Source organism: Hylobates moloch, unplaced genomic scaffold, assembly GCF_009828535.3.
Source record: "Hylobates moloch isolate HMO894 unplaced genomic scaffold, HMol_V3 SCAFFOLD_1, whole genome shotgun sequence".
Taxonomy (NCBI): domain Eukaryota; kingdom Metazoa; phylum Chordata; class Mammalia; order Primates; family Hylobatidae; genus Hylobates; species Hylobates moloch.
This window is the reverse complement of record NW_026652276.1, coordinates 115,006,088-115,030,504: the sequence shown is the minus strand read 5'-3', so window position 1 is coordinate 115,030,504 and position 24,417 is coordinate 115,006,088. Positions and strand designations below refer to the sequence as shown.

At 36.4% G+C, this 24,417-nt stretch overlaps 1 pseudogene; it reads left to right on the top strand.

The window, feature by feature from the left end:
* Positions 1–23,718, top strand: part of LOC116810577 (ADP/ATP translocase 2-like) — a 32,170-nt pseudogene extending 8,452 nt beyond the window's left edge.
* The last annotated feature ends 699 nt before the right edge of the window (positions 23,719–24,417 follow it).

The following is a 24,417-nucleotide window of genomic DNA, read 5'->3' as shown; positions in this document are numbered from 1 at the left end:
GAAGAACACAAAAGACTAACTCAGATTTTATCTTGTAGACAATGTGTCGGTATCTTTCAAAGGCTCAGTAGAGGAGATCTAGGCAGGACGCCCTCCATAGAGTCTGAATTAGAAGGGCAGAGTTGGCAAGAAAAGATTGAAAAGGTTGCACCTTGAGAAAGGAAGGTGCTAGTCCACATGAAATCCCACTCACTGCTGGCCGTCAGTGGGTAGCCGCATGTGCTAGGCTGCATAAAGGAACAGTCACACCAAATTGAGTGCTTCTCCCTAATTGCCAATCAACTCACTGCATGTAAATTATTTTTCTGCCATTCATATATCCAACAAATATTTCATGAGTACCACCACACTTACTACAGGTTCCCTGGATATGGCAGTGAATAAAACAAGGTTTCTCCTCTCATAAAACTTATGTTCTAGATGGGAGAGAAAGACATTAGAAAACAAATAATTTGTAAGATGGTATTAGGTAGCACTAGGCTCTAAAAGGGAAAGTAATGCTGAATAAGGTAGTAGGAGGGAGAAAAGAAAAAGAAATAAGAGACATCTGAGCAGGGACGTGTGAGTAGAAACCTAAAAGAGAGAAAGAGAGTTATCTAAATGGATTTTGCAGGGACATGCTGAGAGGAGAACAAGAATCAAAAGCATCTCCTTGGCATTCTCAGTGGACACTGAGGAGGCAGTATATCTGGGGAAGAGAATACAAGCGGACAGTCGGAAGACAATGAGGTTAGGAAGGTGTCCTAAGGTGTGATCATGTAGGTCAAGCTTCTGGATTTTATTGTAAGGCTATTGGAACAGGGGAATGAGGAGATTTAATTTGCATCCTAAAAGGTAAGCAGCAGTTTACCAGCTACCAGGGAGGCAGGAGAGCAAGAAAAAATAATAAAGTTAGTCCTTCATTGTTACAGGGAATAAGTAGGGCAGCTTTAATTAGAACTCCACTTGAAGCCTGTAGTATTGAAGAGGAAAGAATAAAATTTGCCTTTGTCTATTTGTGCTGCCATAACAAAATGCAACAGACTGGTAATTTTATAAACAATAATAATTTATTCCTCATGATTCTAAAGGCTGGGAAGCCCAGGATCAAGGCACTGACCAGACTGGTGTCTGATAAGGGCAGCTCTCTGCCTCCAAAGTGGTGCCTTGTAGCTACATGTTCCAGAGAAGAGGAACATGGCATCCTCACATGGCAGAAGGGATGGAAGAGCAAGAGAGCACTCCCTTTGATCTTCAGCCCTTTCATAAGGGTGCTGCTCCCACTCAGGAGGATGGAGCCCTTATAACTTATCACCTCCTGAGGGCCACACATCTTAATACCGTTGCACTGGGGACACCATCTTTCAAACCATAGCAGAAGTGATTGTGTGCTGCTGGGGAGGAGGTGGCATTCCTCTTTAATTCTGTCTATTATTTGGAAACCTCTGTCATCAATATTCAGCTTCACTGGCCGGGCGCGGTGGCTCATGCTTGTAATCCCAGCACTTTGGGAGGCTGAGGCGGGCGGATCACGAGGTCAGGAGATCGAGACCACGGTGAGTGAAACCCCGTCTCTACTAAAAATACAAAAAATTAGCCGGGCTTGGTGGCAGGCGCCTGTAGTCCCAGCTACTCGGAGAGGCTGAGGCAGGAGAATGGCGTGAACCCGGGAGGCGAAGCTTGCTGAGCCGAGATTGCGCCACTGCACTCCAGCCTGGGCAACAGAGTGAGACTCCGTCTCAAAAAAAAAAAAAAAAAAATTTCAGCTTCACTGAACAGGCTGAAAGGCATGAATGACCACACAAGCAGACAGTTGGGCTTCTGCCTGGTGATGCTTCACTATGGGGCACAGAGTCTCTTCCCTGAGAGAAAGAGTAAAGCCAAAATGGAAGCAGTGGAGGCCAGGCCAAGAAAGAAGGCTAGGTACAGAAAGCTAGTCAACAGCTAAGTAACCACAGGAAACAGAATAAAAAAAAGTGTCCAGGACCAAGAATCCATTACTGGAGGAAGTACTGATCTATGAACTGCCTCGATTCTTTGGGGCACTAGAATTAACAGAAAAAAATCCTGGTAATAGAAACTTACCCTAATCAACAATCATCCTGAAAACAAACAAACAAAAAGGATTCTGGCGGTATTCAGATGTACAGTAGTGGTACCCAGGTATGATCTACCTATATTTCTGTGAGGTAACTTTACAATCAGAGGCATATCTCTTATTTTTCCATAGATGACATATATTTTTTAAAGCATTAATACCTATCATTTAATTTGCATCATAAAAGAAGAGCAAAAGTAACACTTAAGAGTTGTATTTGAAATAAAGATGTACTTAAGACAGTGCCTTTGTGGTACTTCCTAGCCCTTTGAGAATATGTGTACAGCTTTGCAGTATCTTTCCAGAAAACATGTACAGAAAAGTTCAACTTGCATTTCAAATAAAAGACTATTTACCCTTATATAGAGACATTTACCACTGTAGTATTTTATTATATAAGGCTATAACCCTTTATTTGAAAAGATTATGACAACACTAAACATCAAACCTTACTGAATATTGCCACAGCTCTAAAAATGGTTTAAAATTTTATAAACTAAATAGGAAAGAATAAAACAGTGTCAACAATAACAACTCCAAAATGTAAGGCCTGCAAAGGAGAGCAGTTGATAAAGAAACTGGAAATTCAGAAACTATAAACCAGAAAGTACAAAACGTTTTTAAAATATTTATCATGACTTTTTAACTCCTTTTTAAAAATGTGTTCTAAGCATATAACACAATATTAATGATCATGATAACATGGAAGTATCATTTGAGTTTATTTTGATTTAGATTTCTCATTTGAGTTCTGTTTCCTTTTTAATACGTAATAGATATTTGACACATATAAGTTTAAACAATACATAAGAATTTCTGTTTAGGATGTAGAAAGATGGAAAAAGGATCACTCCACCCATACAACAAAGAATATGTCTGAAAATCTACAAGTCAACTTTCACTGAACATATCCAAGAGCTGAGATCATAAGGTGATCTGGTTTAAACATGGTTTGCTTTTCCTTACTAAAAGTCACCTTGAAATTTGACCCCAGTTTAGTGATATTGAAAGATGAAGCCTAATGGAAGGCATTTAAACCATGGGGCAGATTCTTCATGATTGGCTTGGTTCTATTCTCATGGTAGTGAGTTCTTTGCCTGGTGAGACTTAGTTTCCACAAGAGTGGATTGTTCTAAATGCAGGATTTTGTCACTTTCCATGTGTTTTGATTCAAAATGAAATGATCGATGAAATTAAATCTCTAGCCATATTGACTAAGAAAAAAGAAGAGGTAGATTGCAAATGTAAGGAATGAAAAAAGGGACATCACTATAGACCCTATAGATGTTATAGAAATAATAAGGACATATTTTAAGCAATAATTCAACAAATTATATTCAATGAACAAATTTCATGATGACACAAACTCCCAAACTCACTCAATAAATTATGTATATATAAGACATAAATATATAAATCCTATATATAATTTTATTTTTACTTATATAAAAATATTTAATTTTATTTTTATTTTATTTTATATACAAAATTTTATTTTTGTTTTAATTGATACATAAAAACTATATTTGTAGTACAAATGCTCCAAGAAGGAAAACACAAAGCCCAGAGAGTTTCATTGAAAAATTCTACCAAATGTGTAAAGAAGAAATAATGCCAATTTTACACAAGCTCTCCTCAAATTTAAAAGAAGAAGAAAAATGTCCCAATTTGTTTTATGAGGTTAATATCACCTTGCTATCAAACTCAGACATATATATTAAAAGAAAAGTACAGATCAATTTTCCTCATGAAAATAAATGCCAAAATCACAATAATGTGTTACGTAATTGAATCCAACAACATATAAAAATATAAATCAATAGTGTTTATTCCAGGAATGCAAGTATGGTTGAACATTCAAAAATCAACTAAATTAATACATCAAATTAACTAACTAAATAAGAAAACTATATGATGATCTCAATAGATGCAGAAAGAGCCTTAGGAAAAGATCAAATCCATTTATTATAGAAAACTTTAGACAAACTAGTAATAAAAAGGACCATCCTCATCTGAAAATGGGTATCTATAAAAAAAACTTACAGCTAGCACCATACTTAATAATGAAAGAGTAAATGTTTTCTTCCTATGATCAGGAATTAAGCAAGGCTATCTGCCTTTATAACGCCATTCGACAGAGTACTAAAATTTCTAGACAATATAATAAGACAAAACATTAAAATAAAATATATATGAACTAAAATAAAATAAAATTTTCTTTTCCCAGAAATTCTGTTTACATAGAAAATTGTAAAGCATCTGCAGGAAAGATTCTAGAACCAATCTGTGAGTTTAGCAGGTCACAAAATACAAGTTAATACAGAAAAATGAATTGTACTTCTACCTTCCATCAGTGAATAATTAGAAGTTGAAATTTTAAAAACATACCATTCACAATAAGATGAAATACACGAAATAATTGGATATGAATATCATAAAGTATGTGTAGGGTCTGTACACTGAAATGTAGAAAATCCTGATGAAAGAAATCAAAGACCTAACAGAGATATACCATATCCATGGCCTGGAAAATTCACTGTTGCTAAGATGTCAGTTCACCTGCAACTCTCCACACACTCAACACAACTTTAATAAAAATTCCAGCAGCATTTTTTAGAAAAACCAAAGATTTAATTTTAAAATTATAGGAAAATAAAAAGGCACATCTATAAGTAAATAAATAAATAAGAATAAATTTGAAGGACTCACACTACCTGATTTCTAGACCTATTATAAAATTTCAGTAGTCAAGACAATACAGTAAGAAAGTATTAATAATCATGTAGATAAAGGAAACAGAAAAGAAAGGCCAGAAGTATTCCCACATATTTACAGTCAATTGATTTTTCAGTAAAAATGCCAAGGCAATTCAATAAAGAAAGAAAAGTTTTTTTCAACAAAAGTGCTGGGACAATTGTATACTCACATGCAAAGACAAACAAAAACACAACAGCAATTTCTAACTCATATCCTATACAACAATCAACTCAAAATACATCATAAACTAAATGTAAAATGTAAAATTCTAAGACTTCTAAGTGAAAACATGAGTGAAAATATTTGTGATCTTGAGTTAGGCAAAGATTTTTAAGATACAACACCAAAAGCAGAATCCATAAAAGAAAAAAAGTGATAAATTAGACATCATCAAACTGAACATTTCTTCTTGGGAAGACAGTGTTAAGAGACTGAAAAAACAGAAAAGCCATAGACAGGGAAAACAAGTTTGCAAATTATATATCTGATAAAGGACTTGTAACCATGCGACATATAAAGATCCTCGAAACTCAGAAATAAGAAAGTAATGCTTTTTAAACAATGGTCCAAATATCTGAAAATTCAAATAGATTTATGAATAGCTAATAAGCATATAAAAATGTGGTCAATATTATTAGTCACTGGGGAAATGCAAATCACTATAATGTGATATTACTCTGCATTAATGTATTGGCTAAAATGTAAACAATTCAAAATGCTGACAGGGATGCTGAGTAACTGGACTATCACACATTGTTTTTGGCAATGCAAGATAGTACAGATACTTTGTAAAATAGTTTGGCAATACAATACAAAATTGAACATACACTTAATATAGTGACCACTCTGAGGTGTTTATCCAGGTGAAATAAAAGGTTTTGTTCACACACACACAAAAAAAACCTGTACATAAACTGTTACAGTGGTTTTATTCGTGAACTGGAAGCAACCCCTATAGTCCTCAACTGCAGAATAAATGAACAAACCAAAGTGCATATATACAATAAATACAACTGAGCAGTAATGAAGAAAGAACCACCAATCCACACCACAACATGGATAAATCCCAAATGGATTATGCTGGGTAAAAGGAGCTAGACTCAAAAGGTTCCATGCTATATCATTTCATTTGTATGTCATTCTTTCAGAAGCAAAATATCAGGGCAAAAAGTGGATTCATGGATGCTGGCCTGGCAGCAGGCTGAGGGTTGACTACAAAAGAGTTTGTAGGGAGATGGAGCTCTTCTAAATCTTGATGGTTGTGGTGTTCTATGACTGCACATGTTTGCCAAACTCTCAGAACTTTACACACACACACACACACACACACGTCAATTTTACTCTATGTAACTATGCCCTAATTTAAAAAATCAGAAAAATTAAATATTAAAAACAACCAAGTCGATTATTTTAATAATATAAATCAGAGATGTGAACCAAAAAAATGCATGTGGAAGAACCTTAAAACTATTTATTTTCAATATTATTTAGTAGTAATTAAATATTCATCAGCCTGAGAATGTCAAAAGTTGAAACACACACAAAAAAACTTTTTTATAAAAGGAAATTATAACAATTACCCAAAAAAGTTAGTTTATTGAGAAATGTTCACACAGACACACACACACACACACACACACACACACACACACACCCCTAATGGTATATCAAGTTACTTGAATATTTCATACTGTTTCTGTAATATCTTTGTACGCTAAGTCTTGAGGTTTTATAACAACTTCATCCAAACATGTTTTTATCTTATCCCTGCACAGATACCTAAAAGTTTCTAGTGAAGAAAGCTTAAAATGCTTTGCAAGCTAACTTCTAGGACCATCTGTTGTGTCATTAAGAGACTGGCTAGGTCATAAGATGTTTCAAAAAACAAAACGAATGCACTACACTGCAGCAAGTGTGGACTGCAATTTTTCCTGAGGCATCTTTACTGAGTAGGTCCCACTCTGAACAAAGGGATACATCTCAGTTTGTTCTACTGCAACTAATATGTTACAAGCAGCAATTTATTTCTCGTTTGACTTTAACAAAAATCAAACCTGATACAGTGGATTTAAAGGCAGTTGAAACAGAGTACATCTGGCACATAATAGGGTGGGGGCTGTTAGAGACCTCAATTCCATGACCATCTAACCACACATCAACCACAAGATCACAAATAAGAGTCTTAAATTTTTAGCTTCTGTTTTCTGATTTAAGAAGTGGAGATTGGAAGAAGAAATTCTCATTTCTTCATTCATTTGACAGTTATATTTTGCATACGTACTGTGCATGCACTGAGCTACGAACATCGGCATGGGCATTTTCTGAGGCTTTCCATGGTTGTGCAGAAGACATATTCATCCAATAATAATACTCATAAGCAAATAAATGCTTGAAACAAGCTCAAAATATTCTATGAGAGTCATAGAAAAGAGGAACTGGGCCTAGACTGGGATCGAGGCTGTGGAATAAGGGGCCGGAAAGCTTCCTCTAAAGACATGATATGTAAGCTAAGATCACACACACACACACACACACACACACACACACACACAAACACACAAATAGGAAAGCCTGTTACCTGACAATAGGTGAGTATTGTATAAAATTGTTTATTTTGTGCTACAAGAAGAGTAAACGTTCTCCAGCACTAATGAAATATCTGAATTTCTGATAGGCATCGAGTAAGACCAGAGGAACTTTCTCCAGGAGCATCTGCAGCTCCTGTGAAAACTGTTGGATGCAGACAGAACACTAGGCTGTAAGTAACAACTGCAGACTCACACTGGGAAAAAAAAGATCTTTTCCTGAATATTGAGTCTTACTGCTTGCCCAGCTCTCTCCTTTTTCAAGTCATGCAAAGCTTTTAGTAAAGGAAATTTCTCAACACCTAACTGGCTACAATCAATGTGTTCCACATAACTCTCCACTGTGAGGACTATAAAAATAGAATCTGAAATTTAGGCCTGGGACTCTGGGGAACAGAAACACAGATAAGCGAGAGAAAGTGTTTCCCTTTGAATTCTGATACCTGACATTTGGACCTGAAAACTCGGTGCAAATGACAGAAAGGTAAAGCAATGTAAGAAATGAGAGCCGCACAGGGAAATGATGTCATTAAGATTTTTCCCACTTGTTTCCTTTCTTTTTAAACGTTGACCTTGTGGTTATAAGATCTGGGAGCTTTTGAATACAATTTTCTACAGGTAAAGCTCATCTGTAGACCTGTTTATCACTGAGACTGCTTTGAACAAGCCAGGACTGAAAGAATCATCTCTTCTTTTTACCTGACAAACCTGTGCATTCTGAGGGTGGCTTTCATGGAATTAGGGCAAGAGGACAAGACATGAAGCCAATGCTTAGCAATGCGGGGTATTTGTTTCCTTTCCCCATAGATTCCCTCAAAATTAGTAAGAGGGCTAGCTAATGCTTTCTATCACCTTCTAAGTAACCTTCACCCTTAGGTGGATTTCATCTTTACAGGAAGGAGAAATTTGCCTGCTGGTAACTTAGATCTACCTAAAAAAAAAAAAAAAAATAGAGATTTAGAATAGAAAGAGGTCTTTCAGGGATTCTAGTTCACACTACACTTTTTAAGAATAAAATAATGGAACCCTACGTAGATTGTACGACTTTCTCAAGACATTATTTTTGATGCTATGGACTTAAAAATGTAATTTATGCCAGAGTGGGGATGTTGTGTGAATGATCTGTAACATGATTCTGTGGCTGTCAGCCACTATTTTAAATGATGATCTGTCAAGGAACCCAGACCATATTAATCAAGTCTTCACAAGATATGCTTCCAAGTATGTTTAGTTCTTTCCATGCCCTGGCCCCAGTTTCTCTAAACACTCATATGTGTATTGTTCTATCTTATTGAAGATGCCAGAGTAGATTGTATTTCCCCGCGATGTCTTCCTCAGTCCTTATATCCACATGTTGTTCCGCAATGTGACTTGCCACATTTCCAAGCAGGGTGGATCTATATTTGCCTCCATCAAATGTTGTCAGGCTTTTGATGGCTTCAATATAGATTTGACGCTGTGTGACTTCCAAGAGTGAGCCTTAACAAACAATGCAGTCTCACCAAAGAAGTTATTAAAATGACAATTAAGTATATGAAAAGACACTTCCATCACATTTCGTCGGGGAAACTGAAACAACGAGACACCACACACAACTCATCTATTAGAATGGTAAAAATCCAAAATGCTGGCAGCACTGAACGCTAGAATGGTGAGCAACAGGAACTGTCATTCATTGCTGATGGGAATGCAAAGCAGTGCAGCCACTTTGGATGACAATTTGTCAGTTTCTTACAAAACTAAGCATACTTCCTCCCATATGATCCAACATTTGAAAGTGCATGGGCACACAAAACCTGCAAGTGGATGTTTATAGCAGCTTTACTCATAATTGTCATAATTTAGAAGCAACCACGGTGTCTTCCAACAGGTGAATGGATAAACTGTGGTACATCCAGATAATGAAACATTCATTAGTACTAAAAAGAAGTGAGCTATCAAGCCATGAAAAGACATGGAGCAATCTTAAGTGGATATTGCTGAGTTAAAGAAGCCCATCTGTGGCAATGTAAGACATCACTGATAACAAATAAGCCACTCTGGTGGGAATGTTGATGGAGAGGCAGAGATTTACGGAAACTTCCTACTTCCTACTCAATTTTGCCATGAACCTAAAACTGCTCTGAAAATTACATTTATATTATTTTTTTAAAAATAATGCATCTCCCACCTGGGTGCCCACCACTGTTTTTGGAGAGCTGAGCTACATGTAAGAAACATATATTGTGAGGAAGTCTGGGAAATATGGAGGGGCTACATGCAGTGCTCCCTTCCTTACCCACAGGTCAGCCTCAGCCAAGGAGCCAGTGGACAACAGGCATCCACTGCCAGACTTGCAGGTGAGGACACCCCAGTCAGTCCAGCCTCAGCTGTTAGTCACTGAGAATTCCCACCAAGGTACCAGAAATCACCAAGCAGAGACAAGACATCTTTCCTGTGCCCTGCTTGAATTTCTGACACACAGTCTGGGAACACAATTAAATCATTTTTGGATGCCCCTTATCTTTGGGTGGTTTGTTTTTGCATCATTGGTAATTGGTCTACTTACTGAGGGGCTAACCTTGGAGAGGCAGTGCTCCAGAGAGGCTGTTTCAGATCCTAGTTTGTGGATGAGGCTTTCTGAGTCCAGCCCTCCATGAGGCACCATATGAGCTTAGGACACCAGTGAAGGCCTGTCTAGGCTTTGGGCAGCGATTTTCAACTTGTGAGGTCATAAGACACTCAAGAGAATGGTATCACTGAGTGTTTCATTCTGAGATTGAGCTTCTCCCCAATAAAATGGAGACTGACTGTGAAGACAAAGGGATAGAAGTGACTTGGTAGAAGTCAACTTGTACAAGCAGAAACAAATTAACCCTCCCACCTCAATCAACTGAACAGACATAACAGAAGAAGCAACAGCTCTCCGACATTGGACACCAGGTAGTGCAGGACAGTAATCCCTAAAGAGGAGAAATAAAACAGTGAGTCCTATAATTGCCCTGCCTCATTGCCCAGAGAGGGCTTAGATAATAACTGCAGGAGGGGCAACCAAGGCAGGGCCCTGCATTTGTCTTAGTTGAGGAGATAGACTTGGAAATCCACAGATGCCAAGACAGGTAAAGAGCAAGGAGCAGTTATGCAGCGAGAGATACCCAGAGACCTGCCCTTGGCCTTCAGCTGAGTATCATCAGCGCACATGTGTAAGGAAACAGCCCAAGGCTGGGGAAGAAATCGCTAGAAAGGAGCAGAGAGGGAAATTCCTTGAGCTCACTCAGAAACAAGAATACTTTATGTTCCCATTAGGAAAAGCAGACATAAGACACTGGATGGAGCACCCAGTCTTGCTGAGCATGGGAAACACCCGCTCTAAATTAAATCTACTCTTGTCCCACCATGTTGTTAAGCTCATTCTCAAAAGATCAAACTATTTCCAAGTCACTTGACTGCATCTCAAAGCTAAACTCAGAATATTTTCAGGAATAAAAAAATAGCCTGTACCAACAAGGTAAAAATACAATGTCTGGCATCCAACTGAAACAACCAGACATAGAAGAATAAAAATATGACCCATATGGAGGAGAAATCCCAATACATCGAAACAGACCTAGACATGACACAGAGAACAGAATTAGTAGACAGACAGTTATTATAAGTATAATCCAAATATTCAGGAAGGTGGAGAAATACCTGGGCATTTGTTAACCAGACCTTTGGAAGGTATTTTTTAAAGTCTCAAAGTGAACTTCTAGAGATGAAAAGTATGTTTGAGATGAAAATATACTAGATAGGATACTAGATAGGATTAACTGCAGATTGAACACTCCACAAAAAATGATTAATCAACTCGAAGACATAGCAATAGAAGCTATCCCAAACGAAATGTACAGAGAAAAAAAAACTGAAAAAAAAAAAAAAAGAAAGAAACAGAGAAGCCAGACAATTGTAAAAAACAAACTGAAAATGCTGGAACAGGTAAAAAGTGAGGAAGATATTGAAAACTAATAAACAACCAGAGGCCAGTAAGATGCAATATGTCATTGGTTAACACAGGACAAATTGCTGTGGTGGTGACTACACACCATGGCTCCAATATTATCTAAATGTAACACATTTCTGTTGACCAGAAATAAGCAAGGTCTTAAAACAGCTGCCCCTGGCTAAGCCAAAATGGTACACACGAAAGATGAAATTCAGGGAAATCACTGAATGTGAGTGGAGTAGTCACTATTTAAGATCATCAATGGCCACTTTGTGATATCTGTGTACTATTTATTTTATTATACATTTAACCATATTTTTACACAATAGATAAAATGTTTATTTACAAAGACAACAAGTGATTTTTTAAACTTTTTATTTTGAAATAATCATAGATTCACAAGAAGTTATACAGATGTTACAGAGCGATCCTGTGTACTCTTCACCGCATTTGCCTGATGGTTACATCTAACATAACTATAGTACAATATCACAGTCAGCACATTGACACTGGCATTGTGTGTGTGCAGTTCCATGTCATGTAACCCCTTTTGTAGATCAGTGAAAGCCCCACCTCAGGAGACAGAGCTGGTCCACGGTCGCAAAGATGTCCCTCATGTCACCCCTTAATCATCACAACTCTCATCCCCCTGCCCCATCCCTAATTTGTGGCAACTACTAATCTGTTTGCATATCCATAATTGTGTCATTTAAAGAATGCTGTAGAAGTGCTGCAGAATGTGGATTCTGTGGAATCCACAGAATGTGACTTTCAGAAATGGGCTTTTAACACTTAGCATGATGCTCTTGAGATTCACCCAAGTCATGTATATCAGTAGTTCATTCCTTTTTATTCCTGAATAGCATTCCATTGTGTCAATGTATCACAGTTTGTTTAACTGTTCACCTGTTGTAGGACATCTACAATGTCCCGCTTTTGGCTATTACAAATAATGCTGCTATAAACAGTCATATACAGTTTTTGGCTAAGCCTAAGTCTTCATTTCTCTGGGATAAATGCCCAGGAGTGCAATACCTGAAATCGCTGAACAATTATGAGAGTGGCTGTACCGTTTTACGTTTTGACCAGCAACAAATGAGAGATCCCATTTTTCACGTCCTTACCAGGATTTGGCACTATTGCCAAATAGTGACACAGTTCTGATAGCTGTGTAGGTACATCTCATCACAGGCTTACCCTGAACTTCTATGATGACTATTGATGTTGAACGTCTTCTCATATGCTTATTTGCCATTCATTTATCATCTCTGTGAAATAACTCATCATTTCGTTTACCCATTTTCTAACTAGATGTTTTTACTGTTAAGTGTTGAGATTTCCTTATACATTTTAGATATGAGTTATTTGTAAGATTTATGATTGATGCATATTTTTTCCAGCCTGTAGCTTGTCTTTATAGCCTCTTTACAAAGTCTTTCACAGAGAAAAATTCTTAGTTTTGATGTAGCCCAATTTACTGATTTTTCTTTTTATAAATTGTGCTTTTGGTGTCATATCTAAGAACTGTTCATGAAGCACTGAAGAAAGTCCCAGAGACTTTTCTCCTGTGTCTTCTTCTAAAAGTTTTAGAGTTTTAGGTTTTACATTTAAATATATGATTCACTTAGAGTTAATTTTCGTATAAAGTGTCAGCTTTAGTTCAAGTTTCCCTGTTTTACCTACAGATATCCAAGTGTTCCTACACCATTTATTAGGAAGAATATTCTTTGCACATTAAATTGTTTTTGCACATTTATCAAAAATAACTTGGCTGCACTATTGTGGGTCTATTTTGGGTTTCTCTATTCTGTTCCATTGATCTGCCTATTCCTCTGCCAATACCACAGTATTAATCACAAGTTACATAATAAATTTTGAAATCAAGTCATCCTTCACACTTTATTCTTTTTCAAAATTGTTTTAGCTATTCAAGTTCATTTGTCTTTTCATAACAATTTTAGAATAATCTTATTTCTAAAAAAAGACTTTTGCTGATATTTTGATAGATATTGCATTAACGTTGTATATCAATTTGTGAAGAATTAACCTCTTTACTCTGGTCTATCTCCAATCCATAAACATAGTATGTTTAGATCCATTTATTTAGACTTGTGATTCATTTCTGCAGCCTTTGGTAATTTTCTGAATCCAAGTCCAGCATGTGTTTTATTAGATATATACCTAAATGTTTCATTTTTTGAGTGATTATAATGAGCTTGTATCTTTGATTTTGGTTTCTGTGTGTTCATTGCTAGCATACAGAAATATAATAGACTTTTTTTAGCTTTTTTCTTGTATTCTATGATCTCACTAAACATATTATTTAGTCCTAGAAGGTATTTTTTTGTTGGTTTTGATAGATACTTTGGCATTTTTACATAAACAATGAGTTCATCAGCATATATGGACAGTTTTATTTCATTCTTTTCAATCTATTTGCTTTTATTTCCTTTTGTTGCCTTATTACATTGACTAGCATTTCTAGGACTACATTGAAGAAAGGTGATGAGCATGGACATCCCCCACTTGTTCTCAAATTTAAGGGGAAAACATTTGGCAGGGCGTGGTGGCTCACGCCTGTAGTCCCAACACTTTGGGAGGCCAAGGTGGTCAGATTGCCTGAGGTCAGGAGTTTTGAGACCAGTCTGGCCAACATGGTGAAACCCCATGTCTATGAAAATTACAAAAAAAAGAAAAAATTAGCCGGGCATGGTGGCATGTGCCTATAATCCCAGCCACTCGGGAGGCTGAGTCAGGGGAATTGCTTGAACCAAGGAGGTGGAGGTTGCAGTGAGCCAAGATCACGACACTTCACTCCATCTAGCCTGGGTGACACAGCGAGACTCCGTCTCAAAAAAAAAAATGAAGAAAGCATTTCAGCCTTTCACTATTAAGTGTGATTCTAACTGTAGGGATTTTGAAGATGCTATTTTTCAAATTAAGGAAGTTTCCCTTAGTTCTAATTTTCTGTGAGTTTTTATCATGAGTTGTTGTTCCATTGTATCAAAGGCTTTTCCAGCATCAATTCATTTGAACATGTGATTTTTCTTCTTTAGCCTGTAAATAGAGTGGATTACAATGACTGGTTTTTTGACTATTGAACCAGTCATATTCCATTCATCATAGTAGATAATTCTTTGTGTGTATTGCTGAATTCTACTTACTCATATTTTTCTTCCATACTTTTTATTTTACAAATAAGAGTTTTTGCATTCATATTCACGAGGAATACTGGTCTGTACTTTTCTTCTTTTGTACTGACTTTTCCTGGTTTGGATATCAGTAAATACTGTATATGACCTGACTTTGTGCATGTTCTCTCCTCTTTTATTTTAGGGAAAACACTGCATAAAATTAATGTTGTTAATTTATCTTTAAATACTTCGTTGAATTCTCCAGTAAAACCATGTGGACTGGAGAGTTTTGGAGGGATCTTTTAAATTGCAAATTTAACTTCCTTAGTAGACATAAGGCAAGTCTATCATCTACTTCATAATGGACAAATTATGGTAGTTTTTTGAGGAAATAGTCCATTCCAAGTGTTCCTATTTATGTGTGTAGAATTGTTCCTAGTAAATGCTTATTATCCTTTTGATTTCTGCAATGTCTGTAGGAATATTTCTGTTTTATTGGTAATTTGTTTCTTCACTCTTTTCTTGCTAGTCTTGTAAAAGGTTTGCAGATTTTATTGACTTTTTCAGAAGCCAGCTCCTTGATTCTTGGATTTTCTGTTAGTTTTCTGTCATCAATTGTATTAATTCCTGCTTCTATCTTTATAATTTCCCTCCTGCTGCTTGCAATAGGTTTCCTTTGCTCTTATTTTCTTTTCATATCTTGATGTGGGAACTTAGCTTATTGATTTGAGACGTTTTCTATTTTCTGACGTAAGAGTTTACTTTTATAAGCTTCCCTCTCAACTATATCACCTGCATCCCATAAGTTCTGATATACTGTATTTTCATCTTCATTCAATTCAATATATATATTTTTTAATTTCTCTTAAGACTTCCTCTGTAGCCCATTGATTACTTGGTAGTGTGTTGTTTAGCTTCTAAGTGTTTGGATATTTTCCTGTTATTTTTCTCTTTTTTATTTCTAGTTTGATTTCATTGTGGTCAGAGAACAAAGTCTGTATTGTTTCAAATATTTTAAATTTGTTTAGAGGATTTTTCCCCCCATGATTCAGGATATGGTCTATTTTGGTACACAGCCCACGGGTACCTGAAAAGAATATGTATTCTACTGTTCTAGGGTAAATTGTTCCATAAATAATGATTAAAATCTGTTGGCCAAAGATGTTTGAGTCCTTTATGTAATTTTTATAAAATTACTTTGGAAAATAATGAACTAAAAACTGAAGAAATTAATTGTAATAAGTCGGAGAGACAAAAATGCATAAACTTAAAACATAAAATGTTCCTATGCCAAAAGAAAAATACTATGCTGAGCAAAGGATAGAGAGAGACATATCATAGAGAAATAAATACAATGACCAACAAACATTAAAAAAATTTTAAGCCACACTGGTAGTTAAAAATGGAGATTAAAATGAAGAAATACTTTTTTTGACTCTTTAATGCAGTGAAGGTAAAAAGGCAATATTAATTCCAGTGATGATTTGTTGAAACTAAACTATTCTTACTGGAGTGAAAATATAAATGGTGAAAAACTTTTAGTGGTAAATTTGGCCTTTTGTTTATAATTCTTATATGAAAAATTTCTTCAAGAATGTGTTTACTATCTTTCTTTGTTGGGTGAGAAAGGAAAAAATAATGAAGTTTATTTACGAACTAAAATGTTATTTTAAAAAATACTCGTACACAAAAATATAATATTCACAGTATTAGTTATATTGTTCTTACTAAATAATATAAAACAGTTAAGGCAATAGTAGTGAGATACCAATCTGAGGAGTAATATTTCAAAGAATACTAAAATTCTGGTATAACAAATTTTAGAATACGGATTGGTGAGGAGCAGACAGTGGTCAGAACAAGAACAGGGAATACAGTAAGAGGAGTGAATCCAGGCCAAACCGTGTGGTGGACATGGCTCCCTTCCTGCTTCTACATAGCACACTGAACTTTCTGACCTACAGCTCCCTACTTTGAGCAGGCATCTGTGTAGGGAGCACTGTCACCATCAAGTTACTGTCCAGGAAGAGTCACTAGCATTCTTTCAGTCATCAGACATATTCATTTAGAGGCCTAAACCAAGAGCAAAAGAATGAGAATTCAAAATATTTTATGCTGTATTTTCCCAATGAGTCCGATTTCAAGATTGAAAGAGTAGATATTTCATTCAATCACTAAATTGTTCTACTCAAGTTTTTGGCGATAGTCTTGTGTTTGTGTTTGGTCTTTAGCAAGAATGATATTTTTATTTTAGTATTACCTTCATGCCAATTAATTTATGTACATTCTTATTATTTCTTCCTTTCATAAGCTTCTCTTATTTGGTTTGACAAGCTTAAATATAATTTGACTCTCACCTCTAACCTACTCAGTAAGAGTTTTCTATTTTCCCATTTCCCTACTTTTTAGCTTCCATTTTAAGTTGGCTATTAATACATTATAGATGATATTACTAGTACATATTATTGTTTCAGCCCATTTCCACTGTAAGTTAGTCTTAGATTTACAGAGAAATACATTCTATTTTCCCTGCTGTTCTTTGTTACCCAAGTTTCTTCAGCAGTCTCTTGTTTGCATAAAGCTTGTTTTCTAGTATAATCCTCAGGAAGTGTTTCTGAATACAAGATTCCCAGAGCTCTTGCATGTTTAAATTGCTTTTCTATTGCTTTGAATCTCAAAGAAATTCGACTGGATATAGAATTCTTTACTTGCATTTTTCTTCCTTGAGCTTCTTGATGGTGGCATTCCACAGTTGTTTAATACAACAGCAGGTTTCATACTGATTTTCTTTTCCTTCTCAGTAATTTTCTTTTCCTTCTTACCTGGAGGCCCTTGAGATATTTTTCCCTTTATCTTTATGTCTACTAACTTTGCTAGGGTAGTTTTTAGAATTGACCATTTTGAATCGATTTCCTCAAGTATGTGGTGGGTTCTTCTCATATGTAGTTAAGTCTCTTATTTAACAGATATTGTTCTTCAGTTACAGTTTTAAATATTAGTTCTCTCATTGTTTTATGTTTTCTCTTCATTGACTCTAATCATGTATTTTAAGCTATCTTCCCCCGTATTCTATGTCTGTCACAAAATTTATGTCAGATGTTTTGTACTTCCTTTTACTGTATTTTTATTTTCTTAATTCTTTACATTCTTATTGTTCATCCCTCTTTGGTACTTTTTGTAATATCTACTCTACTTTGGGGTCTTTGCAGTTGAGTTATTGTTTCTGAGATACTTTTGTCTGTTTCGTTTTTTAATTTATAGTAAGAATTTTGTTGACTCACTTTTCACTCTCTTCTGGTTGTCCATTTCCATGCTGAGTTTTGACATTTTAGATACATGATATGCTTTTTTATGTGAAATGGCTTTATTTAATTAAATTTGATTCAATTTTATATCCTGTGTTACAACTTTTCTCTATCTGATGGTTCTCTTTTTAAAACCGTTTTGGTTGTTGCAATTTGTTTGACTTTGTAGGGATGTTCATGATGATCTTTTCATGATTCCTAAGTAAGATGCTCCTGAACTAGTAACAGCAAGCCATGCTGGGGTCGGGGTGGGGGTAGGGGTTTTGTGGCTTCCTTGGTTTCTTAGTTCAAGAGTGCCCTCTCCTGCTGCTGCAGTAGGTACACTTGCTTTAATTAAAGGACCCTGATTTGCTGTTATTAACTTGGTCAGCTTTATTCTGATTCTTTGAAACTAACTTTATTCAGTAAGGCCTGCTTTCCTCCTTGGCTTTATGACTAAGTCTCCAAAGGTGTCTTGTCCTGTCTCCAAGGCACCTCTCTCTTCCTGAGCAATGCACCTTCTCAATGCTGCCACACTGCACTGGTGCACTTCCAAGGCATGCCTTTCCATTCCCTGGGGACCGGTGCTCAGAGCCACCATGTCTCACACAGGTTTCCAATGTTTCTCCTTCAGGAAGAGGCTCTTTCCCACTGCGGATAGACTCTGAGTGTTACTGTCAATGTTCATCATCATTAGGATCCAACCACGGCTTCCTCCCTCTACTTCTGATTTTCAGGTCTGGTATAGGCTAAGATGTTTACTTCCACATTTTTAGGTAAATGAAGTTTGTCTTATTCTCTGTCTCCAAGTTCTACTCCAGCATGTGTTTTGGATAATTCTATGCATCCTCTCTGCTGGTCTCTACGACTTCTTCCAGGACTTACTGAGAGAGTCTCCCTTTACTTCACGAAATCTGGTAGTTTACTTCTCTCAGGCTTAATTTCTCCATGTAGCCTAAAATTAATCTGAAAATCTCTAATCTAGTAATTTCATTTCTATGAAGTGAAACTAAAGAAAACTTGGAAACTAAATAAAAATGTGTGTATAATGAGACTAAAATATTAATTATCATATTAAATTTGAGATTAAACTGTCCAAATAAAAATAACTTGTTACAGTCATAATCTAGAATATATTTTGCCCTTACAAATCATGTTTGTGATAAATAATGATTAATGTGGGAAAAAGTTCTTGGTAACTGGAAAATTAAGACACAAAATCTTATATCCAATATGACATCACTTTGAGTATTTAGACACATATACACATAGATAAAGGGCAAGAGGGAAATATTGACTGCACAGACACTTAATGGAATGGGGTATGATTATGCTTATTTATAGGTTTCTATAAATATAAAAATTCCCTCAAATTCCTTCAATGAGCATACCTTTTTATATGCTTCTTTTTGCACTTATATATAAAAAATGTATGGAATTATTTTAAAGTTTTAAAAATTCAGAAAAGCAACAGTAACAAAAATGAGAATACTAACAACCAAATTTTTTTGTATACCAAAAATAATGCATTAGAATGCAACAAAGGAACAAATCTCATAATCTCATTCATAGAAGCAAGTAAAAAGCTTTTAACAAATCAAGCAATAAAGCTAACTGTGCTCATCTATTATCAAAAATTATAAAACTTTCCTGTGAGGTCTTCATCTTCATCGTCTTCCTGTTGAGAAGGTTATCTCAACATCATGCTAGAGATAATAAATATTATAGACAGGATAAATTTATAATTTATTTATTTTTAAAACTACAGTTAAAATCATATAAGGAGACATAATACTTTAAGGTGCTTAAAATCAGGTGCTTAAACAATAACTTAAATTGAGTCTATGGTTGAACACTGTTGTTGATTTTTTTTTCACAAAAGTAGATATAAAATAAATAAATAAATAAAATAAAAGTTTCCTGTGAAACATAAAGGAATGCATACACTTTGAATAACTCAATTTATTGGCTACATTCATACCTAAAGTTTTGAAATTGTAAACATGCAATTTTCCAACATTAATTAATACATTAGGCCATGAACTCACATTTAAGTGTGTTTACATCTATAAAGCTTCTTGGGAGCAAGCCCCCCCAAAAATCTGGCCATAAACTGCCCCCAAGACTGGCCATAAACAAAATCTCTGCAGCACTGTAACATGTTCATAATGGCCCTAACGCCCAAGCTGGAAGGTTATGGTTTTACAGGAATAAGGGCAAGGAACACCTGGCCTACCCAGGACAGAAAACCACTTAAAGGCATTCTTAAGCCACAAACAATAGCATGAGCAATCTGTGTCTTAAGGACGTGTTCCTGCTGCAGTTAACTAGCCTAACCTATTCCTTTAATTTGGCCCATCCCTTCATTTCCCATAAGGGATACTTTTAGTTAATTTAATATCTATAGAAACAATGCTAATGACTGGTTTGCTGTTAATAAATATGTGGGTAAATCTCTGTTCGGGGTCTCAGCTCTGGAGGCTGTGAAACCCCTGATTTCCCACTTCACACCTCTATATTTCTGTGTGTGTGTCTTTAATTCCTCTAGTGCCGCTGGGTTAGGGTCTCCCCAACTGAGCTGGTCTCGGCAAGCGGCGTCCATTCATGGGGGCTGAAATCCAGGTCAAAGGGTCACCAGAGCAATGGTTGAAATGGAAAACTAGCTGAAGGACACCCGAGTACTCTTAAAGCAATCCCACCCAAGTACTCTTAAAGAGCGATGGTTCTTTGTTCTATTCAGGCAGGAATTCAGCAAGCTAGATGAGACGGTGATTTAGAGGCTTGGCAGTTCCCTGTTAGAATACACCCCTCAGATCAACAGGGAAAAATTACAGCTACATTTGAGCCTTTTCCTTTTAAATTACTCAAATAAGTTAAACAAGCTATTCATACTAAAAAAGAATGTAGAAAAAATCAGTGAGTCAGGCTGCCAGATAGGGGAAAAAAGAAAATTGCTGAGCCTGAAATATGTCCAAAATGTAAAAAAGGAAAATATTAGGCTAATCAGTGTCACTCTAAGTTTGATAAAGATGGGAACCTGATTTCAGAAAATGCCATGAGGGGCCCGTCCCGGGCTCCATTCTAAACTGGGGCATTTCCAGCTCAGGTCATTCCCTCACCCCTGTACAATGTCTGTCCCCCGCCACAACTGGTAGTGCCACAGTAGATTTATGCTGCACAAAAGCAGTGAGGCTTCTGCCTGGGGAGCCCTCGCAAAAGGTCCCAACAGAAGTCTGTGGACCCTTGCCAGCAGGGACAATAGGATTACTTTTTGGAAGGTCTAGTTTAAGTCTAAAAGGGGTACAAATATATACAGGAGTCATTGATTCAGATTATAATGGGGAAATTCAAATTGTTGTATCTACTTCTGTTCCCTGGAAAGCAGAGCCAGGAGAGTGTATAGAACAGTTCCTGATTGTGCCATATGTGGGAATGTGAAAAAGTGAAATTAAACAAACAGGAGGATTTGGAAGCACAAATAAACAAGGCAAAGCAGCTTATTGGGTAAATAAAATTACTGGTAAACGTCCTACCTATGAAATAACTATTCAAGGAAAGAAATTTAAAGGTTTGGTGGATACAGGAGCAGACATTTCAATCATTTCTCTACAGCACTGGCCGTCCACATGGCCAATTCAACCCACTCAATTTAACATAGTTGGAGTTGGTAAAGCTGCTGAAGTATATCAAAGTAGTTATATTTTGCATTGTGAAAGGCTTGATGGATAACCTGGGACTATTCAACCGATTATAACTTCTGTACCTATAAATTTATGGGGAAGAGATTTATTACAACAAAGGGGAGCACAAGTTCTGGTTCCAGAACAATTATATAGCCCTCAATGTCAACATACAATGCATGAAATGGGATATGTCCCTGGTATGGGACTAGAAAAAAATTTGCAAGGTTTGAAAGGACCACTTCAAGTGGAAAAACAAAGTTCCTGCTAAAGATTAGGAAATGATTTTTGAGGGTGGCCGTTGTTAAGCCTCCAGAACCTATACCTTCAAAATGGTTAACAGACAAGCCAATTTGGATAGAACAATGGCCACTAAGTAAAGAGACACTGGAGGCTTTAGAGGAATTATTTACTGAACAATTAGAAAATGGGCACATAGCTCCAACATTTTCCCCTTGGAATTCTCCAGTTTTTGTAATTAAGAAAGAATCAGGTAAATGGAGAACGTTAACTGACTTAAGAGCCATCAATTCAGTTACACAACCTATGGGAGCATTACAGCCAGGATTGCCTTCTCCTGCTATAATTCAAAAAAAATTGGCCTTTAATAGTCATAGATTTGAAGGACTATTTCTTTACTATCCCCTTGACTGAGCAAGCCTGTGAATGGTTTGCATTTAGAATTCCTGCAGTAAACAACCTGCAGCCTGCTAAGCGTTATCATTGGAAAGTGTTGCCACAGGGCATGTCAAACAGCCCAACAGTTTGCCAGACATATGTGGGGCAAGCAATTGAACGAACTCATAAAAATGTTTCACAGTGTTACATTATTCACCATATGGATGATATACTTTGTGCTGTCCCCACTCGAGAAATATTACTCCAATGTTATGATCACTTGCAAAATTCGATTTCTCGTGCTGGTTTAATTATAGCTCCTGACAAAATTCATACTACTCCTTACTCCCACTTGAGGACCTTAGTAAATGACACTACCATTGTGCCTCAGAAAGTAACCATATGTAGGGATCAACTAAAAACATTAAATGACTTTCAAACATTACTAGCAGTTATTAATTGGATACGACTTGCTCTAGGCATTCCTACCTATGACATAAGTAATCTGTTTTCTATCCTTAGAGGAAATCCTAGTCTCACTGGCCCTCAACAATTAACAAAGGAGGTGGAGGCAGAGTTACAACTGATTGAGAGGCAAGGACATAAAGCTCAGATAAATAGAATAGATCCAGAGAAGACTCTAGGTTTGCTAATTTTTTCAACTCAGCATTCAACTACTGGTGTTATTGTCCAAGAACAGGACTTAGTAGAGTGGCTTTTTCTTCCACATACTAATTCACAGACTCTAACTCCTTATTTAGATCAAATTGCTACTATGATAGTGATTGGAAGAACTCTTATTGTTAAATTACATGGATATGATCCTGGAAAAATTATTGTCCCTCTCATGAAGGCATAAATACAGCAAGCTTTTATAAATAGTCTTACTTGGCAAACCCATTTAGCTGACTTTGTGGGTATTCTCGATAAGCATTTTCCTAAAACAAAGCTGTTTCAGTTTTTGAAATTAACTAATTGGATTCTCCCTAAAATAACTAAATTTAAACCAATTGAAGGTGCTGAGAATGTTTTTACAGATGGGTCTAGTAATGGTAAAGCTTCTTATTCTGGCTCAAAAAGTAAAGTGTTCCAGACATCCTGTACCTCAGCTCAAAAAAGCAGAGCTTATAGTGGTAATTGAGGTATCAGCTGCTTTTGATATGCCTATTAATGTGATTTCTGATTTTTCATATGTGGTTCACTCCACACAGTTAATTGAAAATGCTCAGTTACAATTTCTTACAGACGAACAACTGATGACTTTATTTACCCAATTGCAAACAGCAGTTAGAAGTAGAATGCACCCATTTTACATGCCTCACATTAGAGCTCATACACTCTTCCAGGACCTTTGACTGAAGGAAATCAAATGGCTGATGGCCCAGTTGCTATTGCAATATGTAATGCTAGACACTTTCACAATTTAACCCATGTTAATGTCTCTGGTCTCAAACGCAGATACAGCATTACCTGGAAAGAAGCTAAAGATATTATCCAGCGATGCCCAACTTGCCAAATGGTACATTCCTCATCTTTTACAAGAGGAGTTAATCCTCGAGGACTGGAACCTAACTCTCTTTGGCAAATGGATGTCACGCATGTTCCCTCATTTGGGAGACTAGCTTATGTACGTGTATGTGTGGACACTTTTTCTCACTTTGTCTGGGCTACCTGCCAAACAGGAGAGTCTTCTGCCTGTGTTAAACGTCATCTTTTGCAGTGCTTTGTGGTGATGGGCATTCCAGCTTCTATTAAAACAGATAATGCCCCAGGCTATACTAGCCAAGCTCTAGCTACATTTTTCTCCATATGGAATATTAAACACATTACTGGTATCCCATACAATTCTCAAGGACAAGCCATAGTAGAAAGAATGAATCTCTCCCTAAAACAGCAGTTGCAAAAGCAGAAAGGGGGAGACAGAGAATATGGAACACCACAGATACAACTGAACCTAACATTATTAACTTTAAATTTTTTGAGCCTGCCCAAAGGCCAGATGTTATCAGTGGCTGAACAGCATTGACAGAAACCAGCTGCAAAGACAGAAACAGAACAACATATTTGGTGGAGAGATCCAATAACAAAAAGTTGGGAAATAGGTAAAATAATAACTTGGGGTAGAGGTTATGCTTGTATTTCTCCAGGCCAAAATCAAGAGCTGATTTTGATACCATCAAGACACCTGAAACCTTATCATGAGCCAGATGCCAAAGAAGAGACTCCGAGAGGATCCCAAGGACCCCTCGATAGCAGCCATGTCGAGACTGAAGCTGAGGAGGACCCCAACTGTCATGAGCAACACCCGTTGAACACAGCTA